A 20564-nucleotide genomic window follows, 5' to 3' on the forward strand; every position below is an offset into this window, starting at 1 on the left:
ATTGAGTCCGCTGTGGAATTTCCACAGGTCCCGCTAGTTTTTATTATTATTTTCATTCAACTTTATATTTCTAGCTATATATACCATGTTTATATTCCTTTACCCGCTATATATATATATATATATATATATATATATATATACTTCAGAATAATTTTATTTAACAATCCGTTGGTGTGGAAACCTGTGATTATCAATACGCTTAGTCTTGGTTTTACAATTCACTCATAAACATTAGTATGTTCTAAACCTTTATTTCAATTTTAAAAATTTTTTTAATTAGATTTTCACCCCAAACAAGGCAAATTGCCACTTTGGTGTAGGGGGCTACTATCAGGGGTAACAACTACTGGGGTACTATGTAGGGATTAGGACAGCAAGATGTCAGTTTACATTGCACTTGAACTTCTGCACGTCAGTAGAGTTGGGGAAGCAGGGACCTGGAATGGAATTCCAAAGTCTAGCGGTTCTGGGGAAGAAACTACTGGAGTAGAAAGATCTTTTACATCTAGGGATCTCTACAGTATGGGGGTGAGATTTTGCAGCCTGTCGGGTCTGTCAAGGGTGTTCATGTCGTGGGGGCACAAGTGCTTGCAGTTCGTTAGAGCATTCACTATTAAAATACTTGTAGAACAAGCAGAGGGATGCAACATTTCGTCGATGGGACAGAGGCTGAAGCTTAGATGCCAGTTCAGGGCCTATCAGGTTTGCGACTCTCTTTTGAACCTTGTCAAGGAGCGAGAGACTAGTAGCAGATGCACCAGCCCAGATGTGACAGCAATACTCCATACATGGGCGAATGGTGGCCTTATAGAGGTACAGGATACTTTCGGATGTTAGTAGTTTTCTAGCACGGTAGAGAGAGTCCACTTTTCTTGCAGCGGCCCTGGCAACGCCTTCAATGTAATTGTTCCAACTCATGTTTCCTGTGAACGTTAGGCCAAGGAGTTTGAAAGATGTACTCTCAGATAAAGAGTCGTCGGCCATTGCTTTAGGTGGTAGAGAGGGTTTCTTGTAATTATTGAATGAAACTAGTTTAGTCTTGGTAGCATTGAATGCGACCAACCACTTTTGTCCCCATTCCACCACAGATTGGAGGTCTTCCTCTAGTGTTTCTGCCATTTCTTTAGAAATGTGTTGATTCGTCTTCCTGTCGTGCCTGCCATAGAGTGTAGTGTCATCGGCATATATACCCATCTCAGAGGCAGTTTTGTCGGGGAGGTCATTTATGAATATCAGGAACAATAGAGGTCCAAGGATAGAACCCTGGGGCACCCCCACATTTATATCATATTGTTTAGATGTACGACCGTCGAGGACAACCTGGATTTTTCTCTTATCTAAGAAGGATTTAATTATGTTAAGTATTCTACCAGTGATACCGTATGATCTAATTTTCTTGAGGAGACCCTCATGCCATACCCTGTCAAAAGCCTTAGATATATTTAGAGCTACCGCTCTGCCGTCCCCCGCTTTGTCCAGTGAATGGTATATACGTTCAGAGATCACAGTTAGGATGTCTGCTGTGGAACAGGCTTGTCTAAATCCATATTGTTTGTCAGTCAGAAGTTTAGCATCTGTAAGGTGCCGGACTAGAGCATGGTTAATTAAGGTCTCAAATATTTTGGCAAAAAGTGGGAGGAGGCTAATGGGGCGATAATTTGATGGGTCAGTCCTTTCGCCAGAATTCTTGAATACTGGTACAATAGACTCAGTTTTCCAACAGCCCTGAAAGCAAGCTTCATCAAGGCATTTGTTGTAGAGTTTGGAGAGAACTGGAGCTACTTCGGCTGAGCACTTTTTTAATAGCACAGCTGGGATAAGATCGGGTCCACATGCTTTTGAAGTGTCAAGGTTTTTATGATAGCATGCACCTGAGCAGGGGTAGTTTTCAGATCGTCTAGCATGGCGTCTGTCTGCATAGGAAAGTCAGGTAGGGGGTGGTTGGAAGGGTCCAGTGTGGAGTTTGAGGCAAACCGACTGGCAAGCATGTTAGCCTTGTCGGTTGCTGAGGAGACAACCTCGTGATTGTTGGTTAGTGGGGGAATTGTTAATTGTCCATTATTTACTACACTGTTGTAGATTTTTCAGAAGTCACGAGTTCCTAGTTTTTGTGCTTCGATGCGCTTTTTAGTGGATTCCGTAAATTCTCTCTTAGCTGTCGCTATTTCTTTCTTAGCGTTATTTCTAGCTTCTATATACTTCAGTCTGTTTTAACTGGACTCACGTCGGTTAAACCTACAGTATGCATGCTTCTTTTGAGCAATGGCAGTTGCGCAAGTCGACGTAAACCATTGGGGAGAGTGGGGCTTACTATAAAATTTCCGCATGGGAACATGCACTTCGATTGCAGTTTTGAACCAGTCAGTGGTCTCGTTTGCACACTGTTCAGCAGGGAGAGAAAAAATATTTCTCCATGGAGCATCTCTGATTAGTTCCCTGATGGCTTCCCAGTCAGCCTTTTTATAATATCTCGTTGTTTTGAGCACTGGCTCTTCAGTTTTGGCTCTAGAGTTTAGGGCGATTTCAACCATTATCACTGCATGATCAGCGTTGCCGAGTAGGCTGTGGGCCTTCGTTATGCAGTCATCGGGAACTGTGGTCAAAAACAGATCTAGAAGTGATGTGTGTTGTTCTTCCTGGTCAGGGAAACGGGTTGGAAACGTAACAATTTGTGATAGGGAATGAGATATAGTGAAGCTATGAATTGTGCTGCCTGCTGCATCTGTGTAAGTAGAGAATCCAAGCCAGTTTTTGTGGTGGACATTAAAGTCACCAAATACATGTATTTGTGTGCTAGTGTCGAGGGACAGTGCCATGTCTATGCTGTCAGAGACTTTGTTTATTATGGTGCAGTCCTGAGTCGAGGGAGAGTGGTAAAGAAAATAAAAGTAGCTAATATTGTGTTGCATGTTTAGTCTAAAGCACATAAAGGCTTGATCATCTGTTTCTAGGTTTGTTTCTCTAGTCAGGGGAGGGTATTACGAATGTAAACTCCAATCCGTGCATGTGTCTGTCAGAGTCCTACGGCAGAGTGGGAGATATCCAGGCATGTTAAAGTGGTTAGAGGGGATGGAGGAGTGTAGGTTAGTCTCACTTAGTGCTAAGATATCCGGGGTATTTGTTAAGAGAAATGCTTCAACATCAGCTAAATTAGTTCTAAGCCCACGGATATTTGTGAATGCGAGCCTCAAGGGAGGAGGCAAGTTAAATTTGTTCGTCCCTAAGCCTGGTTTAAGCTTATTTTTAGATTGTACTGTCGTCATATTTTTTTTAAAGAGTTTCGGTTTAGGTAAGGCGTAGCTAAACAAGAGGTTATGCAGAGCATCAGACATGCATCACAAGTAGACCATCAGCTGACCTTTCTCCAAGTAGGATAGTGGCCTCAGGAAAGCCCACCGGGGATGAGGGCAGGGTCCCTTTCCATGTGCGTCATGGCACTACAAACAACCCGATATTATTCAACTGTTGATGGAGCAGCCACTCTAAGCGCTACCAAAGAGTTAGGGCACCTGTACTACCAGTCGGGAACAGCAGCCAGGAACTGTCAATCCGGTACCCCCAACCCATTAGAAGAAGGTCAACCAAATCTAATTGCTCAGGCATATCTCATACTCAAGCACTCCCAAATGTTCAGTTTTAGGGGTGGGGCGTGCTGGGAATGGGGAAAAACGGCGTTCGTTGCCCTAGCCAGGAAACAAGATCTACCGCTGGGTGTTTCTGTCGAATCACTGAGATAGTGTCTCTGCGCTTGACTAATAGGCAAAGAGGGAGTATGGAAGGCGGGCGATAGACAGAACCTATCTACTCCTTAAGCAATTTAGGTTTGCAAACCGGTGAATTTTTTTGAGTCACCAGCTCTAGGAAGGTTGTCATCTAAGACTGAAGAGGCCTCCCTCCCGTTTGATTTAGTTTCAGAGTTTTCCTTCTCCTAGACGGATGATCTGGGAAGATCTACTGGGTCCGTCAGCACTGAGAGGGTTTTTTCCATGCCTAGGTTCTAACCCAGGTATTTCTGCGACCCCGCATGGTTAGTTAGTGTTACAGGGTTAGTTTGTGGGGGTTATTTCTCTGCTGCTTAGTTACACTCCTCAAAGTAATTTAGGGACATTGCTATTTAATTGTTAATGGATAAAGGAGGTGAGTGGAGTTCATGCAGTGTAATCATCTATGATTGTAAGGAGGCTTGTTAGGGAGGAGATAATGTGGTTTTAGTCTTACCCTTTTTATTTATTTTATTTATGTTAGCTTAGGTCAAGGATAATGTTACAGTATGAGTAGGTATTAAGAATTGAGCTACGAGTTGTGCCCAAACTATTTTAGATGATAGGAGGGTTGCAATATAGTATGGATAAGACAGCAAGTTTTGAGTCATGTGTAATTAGGTGAATAGATATATGGGCAGGTTTTCAGTAGGTGCGAATAGAGTTGAAGTTGTAGGTATTTTCAAATAAAAGTCATGGGACATTTTGCATAACAAGGAGTGTCGTTTCAATAACGTATTAATTGTTGCAAAACTCTCGAGGAGATAGTTATACAATGCAGATCGCTTTGGTTCTGAGTACTTTGGCTGTTAAATACCTGCCTCTGAGTGCTTAGGCTGTTAAATCCCTTACTGAATAGGAATGAGCTGTAATGCGTGCCTTAAAGGTAGAAATGTATAGATGTTTAGTGATGGCTATTAAAACAGTTTGCATGTGAGGGTTAGGGGCTGGAAGTTAGCGATTCCACTACAAATGCGGTGCAATGTAAGAGTTTAGTGGCGGATAGGTGGGAAGGAGTAGATTGTTAGCGTTCAAGAGAAAAGGGGTTATTTATTTACAGATAGATTTCCATTAGGATATTTGAGTTACAGGTAAGGTTTAGTTTGAAGAAAGGGGGGAAAATTTTTTTTTTTTTTTTTTTTGCATGCAGGTAAGACAAACGCAATCGTCTTGGAGGTAAAACGTATATTAAGATTTCGTAGCTAGCTATTAGGTTTTTCCCTCCCAGTTATAGGAACAACTAGTTCATTGGAATTCGGAATTGTAGTCATTAGAGTCAGGCAGAGTGTTGCATCTACTCAGAAAATTAGCCCTAGTATCACAGCTAAGATTATGTATATTGCAGTTACAAATATAGTGATAGTTAAATTATAAGCCAAGTTCAGTGGTTTGGTATGGATATCATGGAGGACACTTTAATACAAGCAAGCGTACGGTGATTGCAGATATTAAGTATACTACTTAAATAAAGTTCTTCTGTCTTCTATAGTAGAAAGAAAGATAAGTCCTCGCTCCTGTTCGGTATTCTTGCCTAGACTATTCGTTTTTCGAGTCGAGTTCTAACCACAAACAGCTCGCATGGAAGTAAAGAGTTAAAGACAATTTATACGCATATGTAATTAAAATGCATTAAATAAATACATTTAAAGAGAAGGTATAAACAGTTGGTAAAAAGCTAAAAAAAAGAATAAATAAAGAAATAAAAATAAAAAACGGCTCGCATGGAAGCAAAGAGTTAAAGACAATATATGCGCATATACATATATAGATGCATGACAATATATGTGCATATATATATATATATATATATATATATAGATGCATGTGTTCACCCCACTTCTAACCTTTCACCATTATCTCCTCTCCTTACAACTAACACCTAACCCCACTAATAATAATATAGTCTTCTAATGATAAGGCTTCCACCAGACTTTAAAATATTTTCGCTGGGCCCATACGGAAATTTATATAAGAACATGCCCGACCTGGATATCTACTTAGCTATGCGGATTACCCAATATACAACTTGGATTTTATTACCCAACTGCTTTAAAGAACGTCCACCATGGATTTTACCACGCAATCTGGATCTACAATTTTCATATCCTTTTCTTCAAATCCTCTTGCTACATGACTTCTGATTAATTAATTATTTTTACTTTGATTTTCCATGTCTCACTGACTTTTAGCAAATAGGGTACATACTTTCATAAATATTTGCTAATATTTTCTCTCCTCTGATGAGATGGTAGACATCGAAACCCTATAGGTTAAGGAGATCAAAATTTCTAAAGTATTCTTTGTCTTGCTTAGAATAATAAAAATCTTTGATATGAAACTCAAACACTTCATTTCAATAAAGGTTTTTTGAAATTCATTGAATCACTACAATATATATATATATATATATATATATATATATATATATATATATATATATATATATAGATGTATCAGAAACAGCCATTAAAAAATGACGTGATAAGAACTAATAATTCAGCTTACTATCTTTTCGAAGCTTATAATTACTTGAAAAACGTAAATCAAACCCTAATTTTTTTCAATTAATGGAGCAAAGACCAAATTAAAAAAAAAATAATAGGCTTAATAGCAAATTATGCAATTTTTTAAAATTGGTTTTCTTTAAAAAGATTTGAGGAAAATAAACGAAATTTTACTTACATCGATTATAAAAAATCGATATAAATTCCAAAAAATCACTTGCCTACAAAAATACTATTGAATGTTTAGTTCCATTCTTCATTGTTCAGAATTTATCCATATTTATATTTTAAATTCCATGTATTTTTAAATAAAAGGATTTTTTTAAAGCGAGGGTCGTAGAAAATCGCATTTTCGTAACATGTTTTGCCCCAAGCTTAAAAGAGCTCCTCCTGCTACTATGAAATTTATCAAATATGTGTTCGTCAAAGGGACATAAATAATGTCTCTTTTTATTGCATGTGTTAACCAAAATTAGTATTTTTCGTCCACCGTAGGTAAAAAGAAACACACATTCACTTATAAGTTTTTTCCCTAAAACAAAAAATCCAGTTCACCGATATTTGTTTTGATTCTCTTAATGAAGTACACGAGTTTGTTATTAATATATTTTAATACTTCTTTATTGACTGAAATTTTTTTAAATATCTAAAAAAAAAACATTGAATGAAATAGAAAAATTTGCTGCCAGCGTCCGGTATTTACTTGACGATATAAACATAACATGAGCTTTCATTTAAAAAAAAAATCAACGTGGTTTAAAAAAAAAGGTTTTACACTTTAGACTTTACATGTAAATTTCCAAAAAACTATTCTTTTTTTTTTAATAGAATATTTTCTTTATTGATATGTTATCTTCAATTTGTGATATATAAAACTTTGATACATAAATTAATTATTAAAATTTTAATAGACATTTCAAAATGGAGGAGGGGTTTAAAAAACCGTTTGTATAAAATACTTAGTTTATTGGAAAGAGCATAAAATTTCACATTAACCCTGAAAATATCGTAAAAATTGAACCAAGAGAAAATTTTTTATAGATTTTTAAAGTTTAAAAATTGAAAAATATTTAACTCGTAAAATTCAATTGATTTCATTACGTAAAAAAATGGCTGCCTGAACGCACGCCGGCACTTTGTAAACACTGTTTTTTAAAAAATAAAAAATAATATTTCTATTATTTTTTAAACAACTTTAATAATTTATTTTGGAAGTATATTCCATACAGAAAATAAACAACCCACTTTAAAAAGAGAAATTACGAGTTTTTTATATTTTATTCGCAGTTTTCTGTTAGGGGTGTCAAAAATTCCTCCAAATTTCTGATACACCTAATATATATATTATGAAAATGTTGGTAACAGATTATTATTTTTATTTTCAACTTATGAAATCATTAATATATATATATATTGGGTTCAATATGATATTTAATAGAGAATTTGCTCCATAATAAATAGATCCTGGATATGACCTTAAACTATATCCGATGGTGAGGGCCCCAGCTTGCAGGCCTTAGGGAGTGTGGAGCCACCCTTTAATTGCCATTGCTCCCAGGTCCACTCTGACCAATCGTCCTTCAAAATCACCAGATTCGGCATTAAATAACCTAAAAAGGGTTGATATGCCGTAAAACAAAACAACCAACCAACCAACCAACCAACCAACCAACCATAATAAATACGAAATCAGCAAGAATTAAAATATATTTAAGCATATTTTACAACTGAATTATGCCAGATATATAAAGTCGGTTATATAAAGTCGTACATTATTGTTAAAAAAATGGAGGATCTCTTTTCTATATTAATCTAACATAAATGGGCATCCATTTTATGACCATCTTTTAGGGAGGTCTGTTCTTTTTTTTAGGGGTGGTGTTTATTGTGTCTGGTAAGACCTACCTTTAAAAAACTTGTTTTCTGTGGGTTTTCGGGTGTGCTGAAAACGAAAATCGCATTCAAAATTTCCACAAATAAGTATTTTTCCGGGTATTAAGGAAAAATATGCACATGCTTGTGCGTACAACAATGGTCACCACTTAAAACATTAAGAATTATATTGCTAAATACCCGGAAAAATAATTATTTGCCCAAAATTGAACTGCGATATTCGTTTTAAGTACACCCGGAAATCTATAGAAAATACATTTTTAAGGTAGGTTTTGTGATGGTCTATCAGGCCACAATTACCAAATAATCATAACCCTTAAAAAAAAAACAGACCCCCCCTCCAAAAAAAAAAAAAACTGTGGCTATAAAATGGCTGTTCATTTGACGTTAAATTAATATAGAAGTGATTCACTTTTTAAAACGATAATTACTTCATATCTTGGAAACTACGCGTTTCCTGGGATTTTAACGGTTATTTTCGTTTTCAGCCCACTCGAAAACCTGTAATGGTGGTAATTTTGAATCCGTAAACATCTCAAGTGTCAAACGAATGTAATTTGAATACTTGTGAAACTTACGGACCGTGTTGAAATAAATGCATGGCCTACTTATAATTTTTTTTTTTACATTGGCGTCACCACTTATCAAGGCCGAGAGGCCACTCAAGGATAAGGGTTAAAGAGTGTACAGAAGTCAAAAGGATAATATAGTAATCGATAGTAATGGAAGTTCGGTAAATTTGTTAACTTAAGTGGAACGGCTCATCAGAAACTTGTTTATGTTGGACTTGAAGACAACCATATTATAGACAGCTGGAAAGCAGGAAAACGGAAGACAATTCCATAGGCGTGCAGTTCTAAGAAAGAAGCTTTGTTCATGGAATCTACATTTAGGTTTAGGCACAGATAAAGAGTGGGGGTAATTATTGATAGTGTTTTCAGCTAGACGAGTGTTTCTTGTGAAAGTTTGGCGAGGGGGCACCATAGATTGAAGCTCAGCCGAACACTTTCCATGAAAGTAACGATAAAGCAGAGACAAACTCGCAAGATCTCTTCTGTGAGATAGAGATTGCAGCGAAGAGAAAAGGACATCGCCCATGAGGCTACAAAGTCTATTTTGAACCCTATCAAGGCAGGACAAGTCCTTTCTAGCAGCTCCTGTCCAAATGTGGCAACAATATTCCATTCTTGGACGTACCTGGCTCTTATATAGATAGAGAATATCATCAGCAGTGAGATATCTACTGGATCGATAGAAGGATCCAACCATTTTTCCAGCAGCCTTGGCAACAGATTTGATGTACATATTCCATTTAAGATCAGGAGTAAAGGTCAAGCCCAGAAGCTTGTCAAAACTTGAGGCCTCACCAAGACGAGAGCCATTCATTTTAATTAATGCCAGATGGGGATCAGAACGTTGATCATGTAAAGATAGAAGCTTGGTTTTAGATGCATTAAAGTAACCAGCCACTCCTTTCCCCATTGTACAAGGTGATTCAAGATCAGAGGAGAGAGAATTGGAGAGAACTTGGTTGTTTACTGTCTTAGATGTGCTACCATAGATGGTAGTGTCATCAGCAAAAATGTCAACGAATGATGTAATGTTGAATGAGAAAAATGTGTTACCTTAAATTTATTCGACATCAGAGTAGAAAATGGTAATCCTTTTTGAATGGGGGCGTCGTGTTAGGTGAGCTTATGGATGGTGATCGATTCTTCTGGAAGGTCCTTATTGCTGGCCAGATGAAAATGAATTTGCACACCGTTGTAGAGGTCTTAGAACTAAAATACGTGACGTCAGAATATGATTGCGATTTAATTGGATGATACGTAAATGCAAAGTGAAACCAGGATTTTCTGTTTAAATTCTGAGAATAAAAGTAAATAAAAGTGTTTTTCGAGGAAATCTAATATCCACATACATTAAGAAAAAAGGCGAGAAAGAGAAAGGGTGAGAGAGAGGAAAAGTGAGAGAGAGAGAGAGAAAAGAAAAAGTCGTTTAAAACAGAAATGTCAAACATGATGAAACGAGAACAAATATTCTAAAGATACATCCTCCACCTGACAAATATTCTGAAGATACTCCATTTTATCTGTGTGTTTATCGATGAAAATACCATTTTAAAGGCGATTTAAAAGTTTTGTGAGCTTTCTATCCTGTTGCGAACCAGGATATAAATATCCTAACTCGCTACAAAAGAAAATAATGAAACGAATGGAATGAAGGAAACAAAAACTCAATTGCTGAATAAAATAAACATGTCGTTTATTTTCTGTTGTAAAAATGACTGTCTTAGGTGTAACACGTGTTCATGTCCGCACGTGGAAAAGAAGTAGTGGAACGAGAAACAGCAGTCTAGCATGTAAGAAAGAGAAAAAGAGAGAGAGGGTTAACCTCAGTAAAGCTGCGTGCACATGTTGTCTGGCTGATGGACCAAAGCCAAAGAGAAGAAAGAGAGTGAGAAAGTCAATCCAGTTCATGGAGAGAGAAAGCGTATAAAGTGTACGTACTGTCAGTCAGCTCTTGCCCCACATACAGTAGCAGGGAAAGTGACGAAAGGGCGCGCGGTTGGTTTGTCGACCGTTCAGGTCGGACGCTGGTCCGAAAGAGAGATAGTTGAAAGGTGTTGTTGACTTTTATACTGGGGTTAGTGTTCTGACTGCGCATGTCTGGATTTCACTTAAAAAGAAGTGACGTCACAGCTCGGGTTTGTGCACACAATGTGCGCGTACATGTGTGTACGTTAGCGTGTGTGTGTATGCGCATGAATGTGAGTGTGTGTATGACGATGTGTATATGCGTGCATGTGTGTGTGTGCGTATGTGCGTGCGTATGTGTGTATATGTGAAGAAAACATGTTCGAACAATCCCTTGGCCTCCGAGCCACGATCACACAATTCTTGTTTATTACTTACTAGCCTTTCAGCCCGGCGTTGTGTTTGGAGGTGTATGTTGAGAAAAAAAAAAAAGAAAAACAAAAAAAGTGGTAGTAGGAAGGCAGGCTCGAACTAATAGCGCAAAGGAGGAAAAGAACGGGGGGAAAAACTGACATCTCTGCTGTTACGACCACCTCCAAACCAGAAGTGACGTAAGTTTAAATTAAGGCTAGAAAATCGAAAGGAGAGGAGGACTTTCGAAAATATTGGCGAAAAAAGCGACTCCTTCCCCGTAGAAAAGTGCCAGTTGAAGGCTAAGATATTAATGTTTTTAGCCAATTTTTCGATATTTGTCGTCTGAAAGGTCGAGCTTCAAAATGATATGGATCTTGTAAAAATCCGTCGCCTCTGTCAATAGTTTCAGGCAAACATGCAAACATACATACATTTATATATTGGTAACTAAAAATGTTCGACCCAAACCGATTAAAGAGCTTGCCCTATCTCTGAATAGCCTTTATGTCAAATTTCAAATGTTTAGACCAGAATTTGTCTGAGTAATTTGGTAGAGACCACAGAGGTCAATTTTTTAAAACTTTGACCCCTATTATGACACCTTAACATTGATTGTTTTGGGTTCAAATCAAGTTATTAAGGAATAACCTTCTTAGTGACACACAATATGGTTTCCGCTCTGCAAGATCTACCGCAGATGTGCTGACGGTTATATCCCACAGGATTAGTGAATCTCTTGACAAAGGCTTCCTTTCTAGGGCAATTGCTCTCGACATATCAAAGGCCTTCGACAAGGTATGGCATAAGGGTCTACTTCACAAGATTTCCAGCTACGGTATAACTGGAAATGTTTTCTCAATCATTAAATCATTTCTCTCCGATAGGCTCATAAGAGTAGTGGTAGATGGACAAAAATCGGAGGCCTGCAATATAAATGCTGGAGTCCCTCAGGGGTCAATCCTGGGCCCAACTCTCTTCCTGATCTACATCAATGACCTCCCTAAACACATACTTAAATCATTCGTTGACATCTATGCTGATGACACGACCATCTACGGCAACACATCAAACGCTGTAAATGACAAAGTTCTCTCTGATTCTCTCTCCTCTGATCTCGAGTGCGTGGTTCAGTGGGGGAAAAGGTGGCTGGTTACCTTTAATGCATCCAAAACCAAACTGCTATCCTTACATCATCAACGCTCTGATCCCCATCTGGCATCAATTGTGATGGATGGCTCTCGTCTGGGTGAGGCCCCGTGTTTTGACAAGCTTCTGGGTTTGACCTTTACTCCTGATCTGAAATGGAACACGTACATCAAGTCTGTTGCCAAGGTCGCTGGAAAGATGGTGGGATCCTTCTACCGCTCCAGAAGATATCTCACTACGGATGCAATTCTCTATCTATATAAAAGCCAAGTACGTCCAAGGATGGAATACTGTTGCCATATCTGGGCAGGAGCTGCTAAAAACAGCCTATCCTGCCTTGACAGAGTACAAAATAGACTTCGTGGCTTAGTGGGGAATGCCCTTTTCTCTACCCTGCAACCTCTCTCCCACAGAAGAGACGTTGCGAGCCTGTCCTTGTTTTATCGTTATTTCCATGGCAGATGCTCGTCTGAACTCCAATCTCTGGTCCCCCCTCGCCAATCTTTCACGAAAAACACCCGTCTAGATGAATCCACTGTGAAAAATTTCCCCCACTCTATATCTGTGCCTAAATCAAAACGCAGATTCCATGAACAAAGCTTCTTTGTTAGAACTGCACGCCTGTGGAACTCTGTTCCGTCTGCCTGCTTCCCTCCGGACTACAACTTGGATGTCTTCAAGTCCAATGTTAACAAATTCCTAATGAACCGCCCCCTTAAGTAAACATTTCAGCAAATCTCCTCACTAACATAATGTACTTGCAATAACCCTTATCCCTGAGTGGCTTCCGGGCCTTGATAAGTGGTGATCACTGTGTAAAAAAAAAAAAAAAAAAAAAAAAAAATAGATCCATGTCCAAGGAACCTATATCTAAAGGTTCAAGTGTTTAGACCCAAAATTGTCGGAGGAGTTTGGTAGAATTCTCAAGAGTCAAATCGTTGAACTTTGACCCCTTAACAGCCAAATTTCTGGCCGAACACCGATCACAAAGATTTTCCCAAATCTCAGTACCCTGTATATCAAATTTCGAGTCTGTACCCTGAAAATTGACAGAGTTATTGCGTAGGGAAATCTACACACACAGATACACAGATACACAGACGCGTTAACTTTGATAGATATACTAGCATGGGTGCCCGGCGTTGCTCGGGTATTTGGATGTGTATGTTGAGAAAAAAAACGGTCAATTTGTTTAATTGTGACCCCTATTATGACCCCTTAAAATTTACTGCTTTGGGCTCAAATCAAGTTATTAAGTTAGAGCCATGTCCAAGGAACCTATATCTAAGATTTCAAGTGTTTAGACCCAAAATTGTTGGAGGAGTTTGGTAGAGTTCTCAAAGGTCAAATCGTTGAACTTTGACCCCTTAACAGTCAAATTTCTGGCCGAAAACCGATCACGTAGATTTCCCCAAATATCAGTACTCTGTGTATCAAATTTCGAGTTTGTAGACTGAAAATTGACAGAGTTATTGCGTAGGGAAATGTACACAGACAAACAGACAGACAGATACACAGACACATTCACTTGCATAGATATACTAGCATGGTTGCCCGGCGTTGACCGGGTGTTGTTAGGTGTACGTTGAGCAAAAAAAAAAAAAGGCTCAATTTTTTTAAAATTTCGCCCCTATTATGACCCCTTAAAATTTATTGTTTTGGGCTCAAATCAAGTTATTAAGTTAGATTCATGTGCAAGGAATCTATATCTAAAATTTCAAATGTTTGGACCAAAAATTGTCGGAGGAGTTTGGTAGAGTTCTCAAAGGTCAAATCATTGAACTTTTACCCCTTAATCACCAAATTTCTGTCCGAAAACAGATCACATCGATTTTCCCAAATCTCAGTACCCTGTATATCAAATTTTGAGTATGTAGAATGAAAATTGACAGAGTTATTGCGTAGCGAAATGTACACAGACAGACACTTTCACTTTTATAGATATATAGATAGATAGACTAGCATTTCAGCCCGGCTTTGCCCGGATGTTTGGATGTGTATGTTGAGCAAAAAAAAAAAACATAGTATGAGGAAGGCAGGCTCGAACCCGTACCACGAAGGAGGAAAAGAACGGGAAAAATGCCTGACGTCTTTGCTGTTACGACCACCAACAAACCGGAAGTGACGTAGGTTTAAATTAAGGCTAGACAATCGGAAGGAGATGATGGCTTTCAAAAATATCGGCAAAAAGCGACCCCCCTCTGTAGAAAAGTGCCCAGTTGAAGGTGAAGATATTAATGTTTTTAGCCAATTTTTCGGTATTTGTTGTCTGAAAGGTCGAACTTCAAAACGTTACTGATCTTGGTAAAATCCGTCGCCTCTGTCGAAAGTTTTAGGCAGACATGCAAACATACATACATACATACATACATACATTTATATATTGGTAACTAAAATTTTCGACCCAAACTGATTAAAAAGCTTTCCTTATCTCTGAACACCCTTTATGTAAAATTTCAAATGTTTAGATCAGAAATTGACTGAGTAATTTGGTAAAGACCGCAGAGGTCATTTTTTTTTTTAAACTTTGACCCCTATTATAACTCTTTAACATTTATAGTTTTGGGTTCAAATCGAGTTATTAAGTTAGATCCATGTCCAAGGAACCTATATCCAAAATTTCAAGTGTTTAGACTCCAAATTGTCGGAGGAGTTTGGTAGAGTTCCCAAAGGTATAATCTTTGAACTTTGACCCCTTAACAACCAAATTTCTGGCTGAAAACCGATCACGAAGATTTTCCCAAATCTCAGTACCCTGTATATCAAATTTCGAGTCTGTAGACTTAAAATTGATGGTTATTGCGTGGGGAAATGTACACACATACACAGACACACACACACAGACACGTTCACTTTTATAGATATACTAGCATTTCAGCTGGCATTGTCTGGGTTTTCCCGGGTGTTTGGATGTGTATGTTGAGCAAAAAAAAAAAAAAAAAGTGGTAGTAGGAAGAGGCTCGAACCCGTACCGCGAAGGAGGAAAAGAACGGGGGAAAACCCTGACGTCTTTGTGGTTATGACCACTGCCAAACCTGTAGTGACTTATATTTAAATTAAGGCTAGACAATCAAAAGGAGAGGATATCTTTCAAAAATATTGGCGACAAAAGCGACCCCGCCCCTGTAGAAAAATTTGTAGTTTAAGGTATTTTTAGCCAATTTTCGATATTTGTCATATGAAAGGTCGAACTTTAAAATGATACTGATGTTGGTTGTTACATATGCGATAAAAGGTGTGGTAAGGCAATTTATAATGTAGGGGTACGAACGGAAACTTAATGATAAAATAAATATCGTTTACCTTACTAGCACGTTGCCAAAAGGGGAGGGGTTATAAGGGAATTTACAGGAACGCAAAAACCCAAGTATTTTTCTCTTTATCGCACATGTGACACAGCAAAAAACATAAAACAAGTGGATAGAAACACAAGGACGAACATGCGATGAAATAACGAGATAACAAACACTTTTCCAAATGATACAAAAATAGATTTAAGATAAAAAAAAAGGAAGAGCTTAACGAAAGAAAAAGAAATCTATTCACAGTTATTAAATCTGAAGTATATCTACGCGTATTGAAATGAGCGATAGTCTTTGTGGGGGGGGGGGTAATCAAAGTCTTTGCACTTACAGGTCTCTTTTGTTTTCCCTTTTTTTTCATTTCTTTTGCTGGTGTGTTTCACAACTCGTCAACGACGCAGTTAATCCAAGATATTTCCTTTGGTGGGAAAAGTTTTAATAGTAAATTCACGTGTTCTCCTTTCTTGTTTGCGTTTTATATATCTGTCTCTTTTGTGAGGGATAAGAGATCACATCGTCCGCGTTCAGTACATCCACATCTCCTTCACATGATGGGGAAAAAGTCATCGTCTCTTTCTTGAGAAAGTAAATTAATCGCATTCTCTCGCATGATTGGAGAAGAAGGTTGTGTCGTCCACGTGTCGTATATCTGTATCTCTTTTTCGCATGAGGGGACTTCTTAACAGGTCGGCGACCCAAACCAAAAAGAGCAACTTCCACTAGCGTCCAGTTAAAAAGGGAATGGGGAAGCGATACCACTTCCCATTCCCCCTCTTCCTCACTGTTTCACAATCCGGTCTAAAAGTAGACTTGACGAAATCTCCAACCGGTAAAGTCTCTGCAAGTTTTAAAGAGAGGGTACATTAGTAGACTTTCACTCAGTTCAAAACAACTACTGTTTTAGCCTCTCTTGTGGGAATCATGTTTTATATTACCTCGGCGACAAAATATAAAAACAAAAACAATCTATCTCGTCAGCCTAAAATTAAATATTTAAATTTTAATTTAAATACATGATCCAATTTAAACATCAGGTCACATCGTAAAATCCGTCGCCTCTGTTGAAAGTTTTAAACAGACATACATACATACATTTATATATTGGTAACTAAAAATTTTCGACCCAAACCGATGAAAAAGCTTGCCCTATCTCTAAATCGCCTTTATGTAAAATTTCAAATGTTTAGACCAGAAATTGTCTGAGTAATTTGGTAGATGCTGCAAAAGTAAAATTTTTTTAACTTTGACCCCTATTATGGCCCCTTAAAATTTATTGTTGTGGGCTCAAATCAAATCAAAATTGCCGGAGGAGTTTGATAGAGTTCTCAAAGGTCAAATCGTTGAACTTTGACCTCTTAAAATCCAAATTTCTGGCCGCAAACCGATCATGAAGATTTTCCCTAATTTCAGTACCCTGTATATCAAATTTCGCGTCTGTAGACTTAAACTTGACAAAGTTATTGCGTAGGGAAATGTACACACACACACACACACACACACACACACACACACACACACACACACACACACACACACACACACACACACAGACACGTTCACTATTATAGATAGATAGATTAAACAAAAATATATACGTATGCATAAATATATATGGAAACAATTTTTTGTTTACTGTAAACTTTTGTATAAGAAAATTGTATTTTCTTTTTAAATAAATAGAAAAGAGGGTTGAGGTTTTAATATGAATATCAATACACACAGAAGAAAAACGAATTTATAGGAGTATAGATAGATTTGTCGTGTTATTTGACCAAGAAGAAATTGGAGTTTTTTTTCTTATTATTTTGTTATTTATTTATTGAAATAAATTATTATTTATTCCATATTGGTTGATAGTGTTAAACCTATTAGAATGAAGACTTTTTTGGATGTTATCTAAGAAGGAGAGACTAGTAGTGTCTAAGAAGGAGAGTCTAGTGGTAGATGCAGCAGCCGGGATGTGGCAATATGCAAATTTGTAAAGCTATAGGATACTCTTTTCTGTGAGTAATTTTCAAGGTGGTAATAGCCCACCTTATTTGCAGCAGACCTGGCATTGTCTTTGGTATTTGTTTCAATTCCTTTTATCGATGAATGTAAAGCCAAGGAGTTTAAACAATGGATTCTCAGGTAGTGTTATTAATCATGGCAATCGTTGGTTGAAAAGGTTTCTTGCAATTGTTAAAGGAGAAAAAGCTTAGCCTTAGTAGCATTAAATTTTTCTAACTATTTATGATCCCATTCCACTAAAAAAAACCTAAGTTATAGCCAGATTTTTTTTGTATTATTCGGACTATTCTTCTCATTATGAATGCTATTCTCACAACGTTTCAGCTGATGTAACATCCGTCCTTCTTCAGATGCATCTTGTTAGAATTTATGAATGTTTTTAATTTAAATCTGTTTATTTCCTTCATTGTAGTTTAACCCTTATCCTCGAGTGGCCTCTGGGCCTTGATAAGTGGTGATTCCTGTCTAAAAGAAAAGCTAGACAAGTGTTATTTTAGGAAAGTTTTGCAAAGTGGGGCCATAGATTGAAGTTGAAGCGAGCACTTGCCATGAAAATATTGATAAAACGGAGACGACTTGCAACGTCTCTTTTGTGAGGGCAGAGAAAAGGGCGTCACCTACTAGATTTCAAAGCCCGTTTTGAATTCTGCAAGGCATGATAGGGTGCTCTGAGCAGTTCCCACCCATATATAGCAACAGTACTCCATTTTAGGACGTATCTGACTTTTATACAAGTAGAGAATTGCGTTGGAAGTTCATTAACTTCTGGAGCGAGAAAATGATGTGACCATTTCTGCAGCAACATTGGCAACGGATTTGATGTAAGTGTTCCATTTCAGGTCAAGAGTAAAGGTCAGACCCGAAACAGGAAGCCTTTTTTAGACGAGAGCCGTTCATATCAATTGGGGATCAGAGTGTTTATGGTGAAAAGATAAAAGCTTGCTTTTTAGATGCATTAAAATTAACCAGCCATTTTCTACCTAATTGCACCACATGCTCAAAGTTGGATGAAAGAGACTCAGAGATATCTTGGTTGTTGTTAGACTTTGAAGTGTTGCCATAGATTGTATTGTTATCTGCGTGTATGTTGACAAATGAACTTAGAACCTGATTTGGGAGATCATGTAAAAAGTTGAGCATAATCGGATAATTAGTTTACAAACTACAATTATTTTTTATTGCTTTTTAACCCTCCAAAAGGCGTGATGCCACTTGGATATAAGGAGCTTCTATTTGGGGCATAATTTACAGGTATACTATATAGGGAGTTGAGAAGCAAAATGTTCACATTACGCTTGAACTTCTGCATGTCAGTAGAGTCAGGGAAGCAGGAACTTGGGATGGAATACTAAAGTCTGGGAAGCATTGAAAGTTTCCATCCATTTATGTCCCCATTCCATTACAGACTTAAGATATTCCTCTAAGGTTTTATGTAATTTCCTTAGATATATGTTCTTTTGTTTTGCCCTTGTGTCTGCTATGTCATGGTCTCATCAGCAAATATGTCCATCTCAGAGACAATTCTATCAAGGAGTTCATTTATGAATAAGAGGAATAATAAAGGTCCAAGGACTAACCCTTGAGACACATCCATATTTATATTGTATTCTTTTGATGTACGACCATCGAGAACAACTTGGATTCTTCTCTTAATTAAGAAAGATTTAATTATATTAAGTATTCGTCCAGTAATATTATATGATTTAATTTTCATGAGAAGACCATCGTGCCATACTCTGTTAAAGGCCTTAAGATATATCTAGGGCTACTTACCCTAGCATCCCCTACTTTATCCATTGCAGGGTATATACATTTCAAGATTGCAGTTAGGATATCTGCAATAGAATGAGCTTGCCTAAATCAATACTGTTGGTGGAAAAGGTTAGTATCTATGAGGTGGTGGACTAGTGTTTGATTAAGTGACTCAAAGATGTTGATGAAGAAAGGGAGGAAGCTAATGGGAGGATAATTGAGTGAGTCAGTTCTTTTGCTAGAATTTTTTGAAAACTGGTAACACAGAAGCAATTTTCCAGCAGCCAGGAAAGCAAGGCATTTATTAAAAAGCTGTGGCTATTTTGCTCTTAAAATTATTTTTAGCTTCTAAAAACTTTTGTCTATTTGTACTGGACTTATGTCGGATAAATCTGCAAAGGCAGCTGCACAAGTACACATGAACCATTGGGGAGAGTGGGGTTTGCTATAGAACTCTGTGTGAGAACATGCGCTTGGATTACCATTTTAAACCATTCAGTGGTTTCATTTGTGCATAGGAAGAGAAAAGATATTTCCCCCTGGAGTATCTATGATGCGATCTGTGATGGTTTTCTAGTCAACCTTCTTGAAGTATCTTGTCATTTTGAACAATGGCTTTTCAACTTTAAGTCGAGAGTTTAGGGTGAGTATCATTATCACAATAATTAACATTCTCCAGAGGGCAATGGGCATTTGCTACACACTCCTCTGGAACTGTTGTCAGAAATAGAAGTGAGGCTAAAGCTATTGTTGCCAATTTCTCAAACAATAGAAAAATCTGGATTCTGCTTCATTGGAAACAGTTAAGAGATAGTATGCTAACTTTAAACACAGTCGTAGAGACACAAATAATGCTGAACACTCATGTCCACTAAATTCGATAGTTGTACAGGAAAATTTTTTTAAAGAGTTCACATACTCGTTTTGGCAAATCATTAGAAGTTGCATAAGATAGCAGATGAATTGAAGATATCACAAGAGCATCTTCTTTTGCATTAAAACTTTAAAGTGTCTAGCATCAGATTAACAAATTTTTAACCATTATTAAAACCATCCTTTTTGAATTTTCAACTCGCTCCACACGTTCGCATGCAACATCACAACAGATGCTCACTTGAAAGTCATCAATTACAAGCCGAAAAAAAGTGAAAACAGTTGTAAACACACCAGGACTAACACTGCTTGATAATAATTTGATGAATCAAATCAAAAGTAGTCGTAAACAAAACAAAGATAAATGAAACAAGAAACCCATGGAAATTATATAAACTAATTTTACTGAAGATTAAAGCAACCCTGTTC

Source organism: Euprymna scolopes, chromosome 9, assembly GCF_053919585.1.
Source record: "Euprymna scolopes isolate OS-2025 chromosome 9, ASM5391958v1, whole genome shotgun sequence".
In the NCBI taxonomy this organism is placed as follows: domain Eukaryota; kingdom Metazoa; phylum Mollusca; class Cephalopoda; order Sepiida; family Sepiolidae; genus Euprymna; species Euprymna scolopes.